Here is an 11405-nt window from a genome sequence, read left to right on the forward strand (position 1 = left end):
AGGCTGCTATATCAGGGTCCCTTCAGCAGAATCTTGCTGGCATGTGCATTAGTATCTGGGTTTGGTGGCTGATGATGGGATGGATTCCAGGATGGGGTAGTGTCTGGATAGTCCATCCTTTCATCTTAGCTCTAAATTTTGTCTCTGTACCTATAATTGTTATGTTCCTGGATTATATTTAAACCTCTATTGAACTCACATGTTTAAATTTATTTAATGTTAACCAGATACCAACTATGCACTGAAATTTTCTCTCTCTCTCTCTCTCTCTCTCAATCTCTCTCTCTCTCTCTCTCTCTCTCTCTCTCTCTCACTCTCTCTCTCTCTTTTTTTTTTCTTCATGGTTTGCTATCCATGGAATCCAAGGAAAGGTAATGGATAGATCATCCCAATGTGTCCTGGCATTTATACTTTTGCTTCTAAAATTTTCAAATTAACATTAAATAAGGGAACTACCAAAAAAATAAACAATATAAATTGATCACTGTTTTATAAGTCCATTTTTCTAATTATTTTAATGTTCTGCATAATGATAGATAACACTTTTTAATACCTGTTCCTTTCCCCAAAGATTAATAAACGGATGATTTTTGATTTGATACCGAACTTAAATAAATCCGTCCTTATATCTATATCAGGGATTATTAACTAGATTTTGATTTTCTTTACTACAGTCAGAAATATTAATTTGTAAATGATCCTGATCAACAAGAGGTGACATATTTTACCCATGGCATGAGTATTTACTGTATATATGTCACACAGTATGGAGAGTGAAGTGGCCACTTCTTGTAGCCAGGTATGGGTTCCATTGAAGGAAGGGGGATATCAACACATCCACAAAACCTTCAATGCAAAATTTGCTTACAAGACACACAGGGATAAAAATGGAGCAGAGCTTGAGGGAATGGCTAAACAACAACTGACCCAACTTGAGACCCATCCCATAGGAGAAAGCTAACCCCTGACACTACTAGTGATTCTCTGTTATGCTGGCAGACAGGACCCCAGCATAACTGTCTCCAAAGAGGCTTTATCTAGAAGCTGATGGAAATGGATGCAGAAAACTACAGCAAAACATCAGGTAGAGTCATGTGCAAGAGTTTGGGAGAGGACTGAGCAAGCCATAGGTGTTAACACCACAAGAAGACCTTTAGAGCAAACTAACCTGGGCCCATGGGTGCCCACAGAGACTAAACCACCACCAAAGAGTATTCAGGGGCTGGATCTAGGTTTCCCCACACATTTGTAGCAGATATGTAGCTTCATCTTCTAACAATTGGAGAAGGGCTGGTTCTGACTCTGCTGCATGTCATTGCATGCCTTCCTGTAGCTGGACTGCTTGGTTGGGCCTCAGTGGAAGAGGATGCATTTAGTACTGCTGGGGCTTGATGTCTCAAGGCAGGGTAGTACACGGGGGGGGGGGTCTTTTTCTCTGAGAAGGATAGGAGACAAAGTGGGGAGGGATTTGGTAGGGATTGGGGACTGTAGCCTGGATATAAACTGAATAAATAAATTAACTTCTGAAGAAAAAAGAAACATTGACTAAACATTGTAGCATTTCAAACATGGGAAGGGCTCAAACCTTAAATAATTGAGCATAATTATGGGTTGAAAATTGCCTCACTTGCATGGGTCTACTTGTATTTAATATCCCCATGTGGAGGGAATATTTATGATCTATAAGAATGGTTTAGAATTTTATCATTCAATGAAGATTCAGAAAAATCTTCATCGTAGGAAATTGACTGAATCTGACTAAAGCTTTTGGCTCAAAAGTTATCTGAAATATAATCAGAGAGCTTTTTATACTTTTTTATACTAAAATCAATATGAAATTTTTTTTTTTTTTTTTTTTTTTTTTGTTTTTCAAGACAGGGTTTCTCTGTATAGCCCTGGCTGTCCTGGAACTCACTTTGTAGACCAGGCTGGCNTTTCAAGACAGGGTTTCTCTGTATAGCCCTGGCTGTCCTGGAACTCACTTTGTAGACCAGGCTGGCCTTGAACTCAGAAATCCGCCTGCCTCTGACTCCCAAGTGCTGAGATTAAAGGTGTGCGCCACTACACCTGGCAATATGAAAATTCTTATACTAAGAAAAAACAAAACAACAAAAAGCAAAGCAAAAAACACTTGTAAACTCAGGAGTCTTGCTAATGGTTGAAGAATTTTAGTAGATTTTTCCCTTCAGAGAAAAAGAAGTAGAGATAAAGGGATGACATGTTTAATTGTTCCCAACTTTCTTGGTCAGTGATGATCTCCTGAATGATGGCATTAGTAGGAGCAATAGGAATGAGCACTATGATGTGTCTTCATTTTCATTAAATTCTAAAAAGCCTTTAATTTCTTTATTTCTTCCCTGACCAAGTTATCATTGAGTAGAGCATTGTTCAGCTTCCATGTGTATGTGTGCTTTCCATTGTTTTTGTTGATATTTAAGACCAGCCTTAGACCATGGTGATCTGATAGGGTTCATGAGATTATTTCAGTCTTCATGTCTCTGTTGAGGCCTGTTTTGTGACCAGTTATATGGTCAATTTTGGAGAAGGTACCAAAGCTTATGGGACACAATGAAAGCAGTGCTAAGAGGAAAACTCATAGCTTTAAGTGCCTCCAAAAAGAAATTGAAGAGAGCCTACACTAGCAGCTTGACAGCACACCTGAAAGCTCTAGAACAAAAAGAAACAAACACATCCTAGAGGAATGGACAGCAGGAAATAATCAAACCCAGGGCTGAAATCAACCAAGTAGAAACAAAAAGAACTATACTAAGGATCAACAAAACCAAGCTGGGCAGTAGCAGTGCACGCCTTTAATCCCAGCACTTGGGAGGGAGAGGCAGGCGCATTCCTGAGGTCAAGGCCAATCTGGTCTACAGAATGAGTCCAGGACAGCCAGGGCTATACAGAGAAACCCTGTCTCGAAAAACAAACAAACAAACAAACAAAAACAACAACAAAAAGAAAAAAACAAAAAAAAAATGAAGAAGAGCTGGTTCTTTGAGAAAATCAACAAGATAGGGAAGCCCTTAGCCAGACTAACCAGAGGGCACAGAGAAAGTATCTAAATTAATAAAATCAGAAATAAAAAGGGAGAAAAAAACAACAGAATATATATTAAAATAATGATTCTGTTTGTTGAATGTTAACAGTTGAAAATATTAAAACCATGTTCTACAAATAACATGGAAATATTGATTTTTTTTCTCACTTTGCTTGAAATTAGCATTTTCTTGATGTTTAAATTCAAAGAGTTTTTGCTATTTTGAAATTTTAAAAATATATTTACTGATAAAATAATTTCTTTTCTAGAAACACAGATAGTCTTTTAAAAGTAAACTGATTGTTAGACAATGTACACAGATATATAATGTGCTTTAAATACTCTCTCATTATGTTAGGTGGTATCATGTAAGGACTTTTGAATACTTCTCTTAATGATTCATTTTTAATATTTTATGCTCTTTTACTATGCTTAATTCCCAAAGAATATTTTGTGTGTTTTGAAATAATTTAGTATTCAACATTATAGGATTCTCAGTTATGGATAGTATTGAATATTCATTAATGATAGTTTAGGGTATGAAAGGATATGAATATAAAAGTTGAACAAATGTTTTACATATTATTTGATTATCAAAATACTCAATATTATGATGTTTGATTATAAAATGCATTTAAATGATAAGAAAATTAAGAAAAAAATTCAAAAGTTTAAGGAATGAGCACGATGACCATGCGACTGCAGAATGAAAGCAGCTGGAAAACTTCCCATGAGGTCCTCATCCTTCCTCTTGGCTCTCCTTGCACATCTGTCACTGAGAAGCGCATGAACAAGAAGTAATGGAAGTTGGCAATCTTCCTCAGTGGCTCTTTCCATTCCAAAGAGTTCAAGGTGGGATAAAAACAAAAGTTTGTTACTTTTAAACTTCTCTGAAATATTCAAATAAATCCTGGTACTCAAATCTGTTTTTCTTTGAAAGCCTCTCCCTGCCTCTCTCTCCCTCCCTCTCTTGCACCCTCTTTCTCTTTTGAGTTCTGAATCATGAATCTTTAAGAGATGATGTTAAGCCAGCACCCCTCACCAAAAAGTGAGCACCATGAGAATATATTTTGAAATCGAAACCATTACTTTTCAGAATCTCTGTTGCTTTAAAATTCTCAGTGATAAATTCTTCCCTGCTGCCTTTCAGGATGCCGGAGGACTGTGTGGGTGGAAAAGGAAGTTCTCATGTTTCCATTACTCACCTTGCTTTAAGAAGTAGGCACACTTTAGACAGAGCCTCTATTTCAAAGGTCTTTTAAGGAAATGGTACATACGTCTTAAAAAGGCAACAAAATAGAACATTTCTCTTTTTTTCTAAAGTTAAAAGAATGGTGAAAAGTAAAGCTATTGACCCACCCTGTCCCTTACAAGTACTATATTTAGTGTCATGTATTCTCTGAAATATTTGTGAGTTGATATGTAAGTTTTCTTATTGTTCTGGTCCACACTAGCACAAGAAGTATCTTCTCAGACTTGGTATTCATGCATACAGATGGTAACCTTCTTACAAAAATATCAAATACACAAGGTAGATGAGTCTAAGAGAAGCATCTGTAACTCCAATCTAATTTAACTATGAAAAGGCTCTTTTTGTCTAAATTTTGGGCTGCTAATGCCAAAGAAATACCTTCAGGAGATGGACAATCCTTATGTGGCTTTAGGTGAAAAATATGACCTGTATCCGTATAAACCACAATAGATTCAAAGACTGGATCCCTGGATTCCAAAACACAAACTCATGAACAAGGGGAATGGCACAGTTGAAACTGGCCAGCCAATGAAGGAGTCAGCAGCTCAGTGAAGCTAACTCCAGTAAAGGAGAAGTATACCCAGGAAGAATCCAGGCGGACTTTCTATCAAAAGTGGCTTAACTAACTGCTACTGTTCAAATACTATTTGGTTTATGTGCTTGGCAGGGTATTCAAGTCTCTTCAAATGTAATGAGCACAACGAATGCCATTCAGAACATCATTTTTTTTTCCTGTGCCACATTGTTTTTATTATTTACTTATCCATTTATTTTTTTGTTTTTGTTTTTTAATGTCATTTTTTTAAATTAATATTTTCTTTATTTACATTTCAAATGTTACCCCTTTCCTGGTTTCCCCTCCAAAAACCTCCTATCCCTTCCCCCCTCCCCCTGCTCACCCATCCACCCACTTCCACTTCCTGGCCCTGGCAGTCCCCAATACTGGGGCATAGAACCTTCACAGGATCAAGGCCCTCTCCTCCCATTGATGGCCAACTAAGGAGTCATGACTGTAGATGCATATGTAGCAGAACTTCAATTTTTAAAATTCACTTGATCTGTGAAGAAAATTAGGACAGTCGGAAGTTAAGTTTTGTTATCTTTGGCATCTGTTCTTTTGTCAAGTAATAACTCTGAAGAAACCATAACTCTGCGATAGGCATAATCTGCCAGAGCAAAGCCAAGATTGCATTTGAAATTGAATTTAGGGAAGCAGAAAGGTGTTTCATTTCTAAAGGAAAATATGAAAATAAACTTGTCTTTTATTTCCCACAGTAGATCCAACTTTACTTCTCCATCTGGGGGCCTTCAGTATCCTCATAGTTGTTGAGCTGAAGTTGTCTGAAATTTTTGGAGTAACAATGCAGACACACATACACACACATATACACACACATAAGCACACACACAGATACACATGCATGTGTCCATATATATATATATTGTATTATAAATAATACAGCATCAATCTTTTCAAAATTAGAAATTATATGCATTGTACAATATGTACTCTATTTTCATGAACCAAATAGACTATCTTCCAGGATACTAAAGATCATTTTCAGATTTGTCTATTTAAAAGATTTGACGAGGCCTTCTTTCAGATAAATTTTTTTGGATAAAGTTTTCCTTTCTTTCCACACCAGAGTCTTTAGATTTCCTGAATTCTCTGGAACCGATTCACTCATAAACATACGCTTCCCTTGGCATCCCATCGTGAAAATCATGAGAGGCTGCCATGTTAGTCATGTCACCAGAGTATTTGAAGGACAGCCTGGCATCCCATGCTCACTTGCTGCCCAGGCAAAAGCCAAAACATACTGTTAAATTGACACTGTTAAAATCATTTTTCTGAGGCAGCCTGCAGTGCCATTTCCCACTAGAATTGGCTAGTTCATGCTTCCAAAAGTGGTTTTTCCTGAAGGATTTATTTATGCTCATTTGTTTTATTTTTGTTATTTATGGGTATGAGGAAGAAATAAATATGAAGAAAAATATTTTATAGTAATATTTCAGGAACTTATCATTCCTTTATAAGTATAGTCTTTGGGCATGTAATTTTCCCTAAAGAAAGTTTCAAAAATGTAATATGTTTACTCTATCTTTCTGCATCAAAAAGGGCCTCTGAACTAATGAGAGGAAAAATCTCAGTGATGCATAAATTACACCTAATTCATCAATTTCTTTCAAGACCTACTTTAGGGTAAGAAAACTGAAATTAAAGCCTCAAGTACTGGAGGGGAATAAGAGAATTTGTGGCTATGGAAACTAATAGTTCTTCATAATAGTCATTTAGTGGTGTCTTTGAAAACCCAGAACATCTTCAATCACAAAGAAAATTAAATATGGATGCAAAGTCTTCTGTTTTTCATGTTGATAGTTTGTCTAGTAATATCAAACATACCTAGTGTAGTACACTAGACACACCAACTGTGTTGCTTAGAATAAATTTTGTTTGTAACAAGTCAATGCCTAAAGGTGATTTGCTTCCTAAATAAAACTTATATTCTTTATTGGGATACTAAGGAAGAAGAAAGAGAAGAAAAAGAAGAGAAGGAAGAGGAGGAGGGGGGAAGAGGAGGAAGAGGAGGAGGAAAAGGAGGAGGAAGAACAGGAAGGAGGAGGAGGAGGAAAAGGAAGAGGAGGAGGAGGAGGAGGAGGAGGAGGAAAAGGAGAAAGGAAAAGGCAAAAGGCTTTCAAATATCAAATGTCCTTGTTAACTATCAATCATTCTATCCATGGAAGACATGCTTATGCTTGTCTTTGTCACATGACTGTAGGCTTAAATTTTTCATAATATATTTTAATAAGGTTTTTCAAATGCTTTGGCTACATTTCTAGCCCACCGTCCAAAGGTAGGGAAGAAAAGATAGGAAATAGGACAAAGATATGTAGACCTGTTTAGAAGTAGTTCCTTGGGGCAATTCCAATCTCTGTTAGGAAAACATCAGTACACTTCAGTAGCACCAGTATACCAATCGGCCCAGGTGGCACAATCCAGCAGAAACAGCTAGGCCTCTGCCAAATTGGGAATGACCAGAACCAGGTAGGGTGTCGGGAGATCTCTCAATGAAGTGAAAATCAGCACAGATGTGAGACCAACAAAGTGTTGCTAGGCTAGCTATACAACTACACTGTCACTTTCTGATAAGTCCTATTCATACTCTCTCCAAACATGACTTGTTCTCCCACGAGTTTTGCCCCAGCAAAATGCCGTGTGAATCTGCATCACATGGCATAACCAGAAATTTCCACTTTGTGTGACTTTATCAAAAAGAATGAATTTTCCTATGCTGTTGTTGACTAGACAAAGTTACCTAATCTGTGAAGGTGTGTGTGTGTGTGTGTGTGTGTGTGTGTGCGCGCGCACACGAACGTGACTGGCAGTGGTCAACATAGAGTGTCTCTTTCAACTTTTTCCCACCTTATTTATTTAGGCATGTTCTCCCACGGAACTTGAAGCTCACTGATTGACTGGGCTGGTTGGCCAGGAAGTCCCAGACCTCTATTCTGCTAAAATTTTCTACTATTTCTAGGGTTTTAAATGTGTTTGACAGCATATCGATTTTTCTGTAAGGTAGGGCACCAACCTTAGGTCCTCCTGATTGTTTTATTTATTTATTTGTCTATTTATTATTATTTTCTTTATTTACATTTCAAATGCTATCCCGAAAGTTCCCTATACCCCCCCCCGCCCCTGCTCCCCTACCCACCCACTCCCACTACTTGGCCCAGGCCTTCCCTTGTGCTGGGTCATATAAAGTTTACAAGACCAAGGGGCGTCTCTTCCCATCATTGGGCCATCTTCTGCTACATATGCAGCTATAGACACGAGCTCAGGGGGTACTGGTTAGTTCATATTGTTGGTCCTCCTGATTGTGCTGAATGTCCTTCACCAACTGAACCAAATCTCCAGGACCCTCTTCCTTTTATTGGTTTCACAAGAGTTGATTACTGCTCTCTTTTTGCCAAAAAAAAAAATAAGTATTGCCTGCAGCCATGCTCAGTCTACAGGTTAGAGCAGGCAAATTTAGGAGATTGTCTTGTTAAAGTTTTCATTCAGGCAGAACAAAAAACTTAAGAGTAGAAAAATTTGTTGTCAATTTAATGTAAAAGATCCTGTGTAATCAAGTTATCTTGTCTTATGCATGCTCCTTATTAGCATTATCACGTCTGTCTTGTTAGCAATTTCTCACAGTGTTTTGCGTTGCCTAGGGCTAGATTAATGTTTGCTAAATATATAAATGAAAGCAAATCTATTAGGGATTCATTCTTCTAAATACACAGGCCGTTGAAAATGGCATAGAGACTACAATTTATAAATACAGTCAACACAGTAAAAACAGTCACCTGGCATTAAGACAAATACAGAGAAGGCTAAGGGGCAGTGTTCTTTTATTTGCTATCAGAAACGGGTAATTTGAGGCTCAAGAGCGGAGAAAATATCTATGCATAGCCTTGCTACACTGCATTTTAAAAATATTTGCTATAACTTATTTCTGACTGGCAGCCTTCCAAGTATCCAATTTTAAAAATATGGTTTGTTTGTTTGTTTTCTTAAAAAAGGATGTTGAAACTCTGTTTTCTCTCCATTTAGGTATTAAGCACAGATTCTGTTAAGTCCCACTTTAAAACCTATCTCGAGTACTCCGCTGCTGCAGCTGTTGCCGCCGCCGCTGCCGCCGCCGCTGCTCTAATTCAAAGTAATCCTTTCCATACTCTTGCTAAGTCCACTTTCATGTATTACCAGTACCTGTTTGCAGTCCAATGCATGAACAGCCTACAGGAACAAAAACATAACACTGTAAACCAGTTCAGATTATTCTAGTAGTTTCCTACCACACAGTAGTTAAAACACACACTTTCATCTCTCATCACAAGACTTTCCTGCTGTGATGTTTGCGGGCTCCTAGATTTCCCCTCCTCTACTTACCACTTGCAAATTGTGATCTACACTGACCACTGTCATGTGCTCAAATAACCAAAGAATGCTCCCACCTGTCACATTTGTCCTCATACAAGGCAATGCACAAATCCCTCAGATATTTGAAGATTATGCTCTTATTAGTGTTGAAGGCAATGCTAACCTTCTTCCATGTATCTTTATTGTACCCACTTACTTCTACTAGGAAGTTATTGCTTCTAGGACTGAAGTTCCTGTCTGCTTGTGCTGGCCTTGTAGTACTCCACTCCCACTGTCAGGTTCTGTCTTAGACTTACTATTGATGTTTTCAAACAACATAAGAAAAAGTGATTTGGGAGAAAATAGCTTGTCTGGCTTATCTTTCCACATTACTGTTCACCGCTGGAGGAAGTCAGGATGTGTAGTCAAACAACCAGGAATCTGGAGGCAGAAGCTGACATAGAGTTCATGTAACAATGCTCCTTGTTGGCTTTCCTCTCATGGCTTGCTTAGCCTGCTTATTGTGGAACCTAGGATGGCACCACGAATAATGAGATAGGACCTCCCACACCAATCACTAACTAAGAAAATGTCCTACAGGTTTCTTATACCACAGTTTTATCCTTTCTCAAAAATGACTCTAGCCTGAATCAAAGTGACATAAAACTAAACAGTACACTACTGTTTTTACTGAAGAATCTAGAAAAACCTATAATACTACCTTGTGTATAGTTACATTCTCAGTTGGCTGCATTGAATAATGACAATAACTTTGGACAGGATAAACATGCTTAATGTATTAGCTTGATGTCTATAATAAGTATCATAGTCTACATAACTTAAACAAGAAGTATGTTCTGAAACCCAGAAAGTTCTCAATCAAAATACAGGTAGATTTCTCTTTTAAATGTAAGTACCTTCATCATGTAGAAGAGAAAGATCACACTCACTGATTAATCTTTAATGAAATCCAATCCTATCAAATGGATGCCAGTCCCACACCCACGTTTAATTGATTGGCTAACATGTCAATGCCAAATATGCATCAAAGATCTGAGTTTCAACAAGCAAATGTGAAGAAGGAATGTAAACATCCAACCTATAGATAGCAGAAGGGTTGTTGTTGTTGTTGTTGTTGCTGTTGTTGTTGTTGTTGTTGTTTTGTGTGTGTGTGTGTGTGTGTGCAATTTTAGACATTAAAAACTATCTTTAAATCCAAAAGGGCAAATTTATCAACACTTGTTAGTTGATAATGCAGTCTTGAGCTCTTTGTCTAACGGGCATAAAAGAGGCGTAAAATATGGGTTACTATTCCTTTGGTTGTAACTGACTAGCAAAGAAACCTGATTTGTATTGATCAACACAAAATTGTAACTCTTTATGACCTCGTAGCATTGTTAAAAAATATGAATATCAATAAAAATCACCTAGAGAGCTCATGAAAAACTGATTGTAGAACCTGCTTACTCTGATATAGCTGTTCAGAGTCAAATGAGAAAATGCTGAGCTCCAAGTTCCTAGTATGCTCCTGTTGCTATTGGAAATCTACACTATTCTCTTACTGAAACTTATCTCAATCATGATTTCACATTCTATCAACTCATTTGTTTTTACTTACAAATACAAAGATATACAGAGATACAGAAATCCATAGAATAATATTTAGTTAGTACAGGATATGACAATAATATCTATTCACCGAATAGATATTTTTTGATAATATCTATTCACTGAATAATGATTCCAGGGTTCACATTTTCATATTAAGTAAATGGATCTTAACAAGACTATTCAAATTGAGAAGTACTTTTTCAATGAGCCAATGCATCATATGGAATGATTAATCTTGCTTTCTTCTAGTGCAGTTTTTAGACTTTAAGGAAGTCAGGCATGATAGCACATTTCTATTATCAAATTCATGTGCTCTGTAGTCACCCTTTAAAGGCAATACTCTAGGAACACCAGTGTAATATTATCTAGATTAAGGTAGACCCTGAACACTTGATATCAGAAGAGCCTACTAATGCCGCAAGGGGCAGCATTTTCTGGGTTAGGGTTAGGAATAGGATGAAAGTATCTTGTTTGGATGCATTCTTTGTTACGTGGCCCTTGAGGTGGATGCATGTAATGAGCTGCTTCAAGCTTCTGCTGATAGCTGATGTAACTTCTCCATAATGATAAACTACAACCTCAATCTGTTAGCCGAATTT

The sequence above is a fragment of the Mus pahari genome, chromosome 18 (assembly GCF_900095145.1).
Source record: "Mus pahari chromosome 18, PAHARI_EIJ_v1.1, whole genome shotgun sequence".
Taxonomy (NCBI): domain Eukaryota; kingdom Metazoa; phylum Chordata; class Mammalia; order Rodentia; family Muridae; genus Mus; species Mus pahari.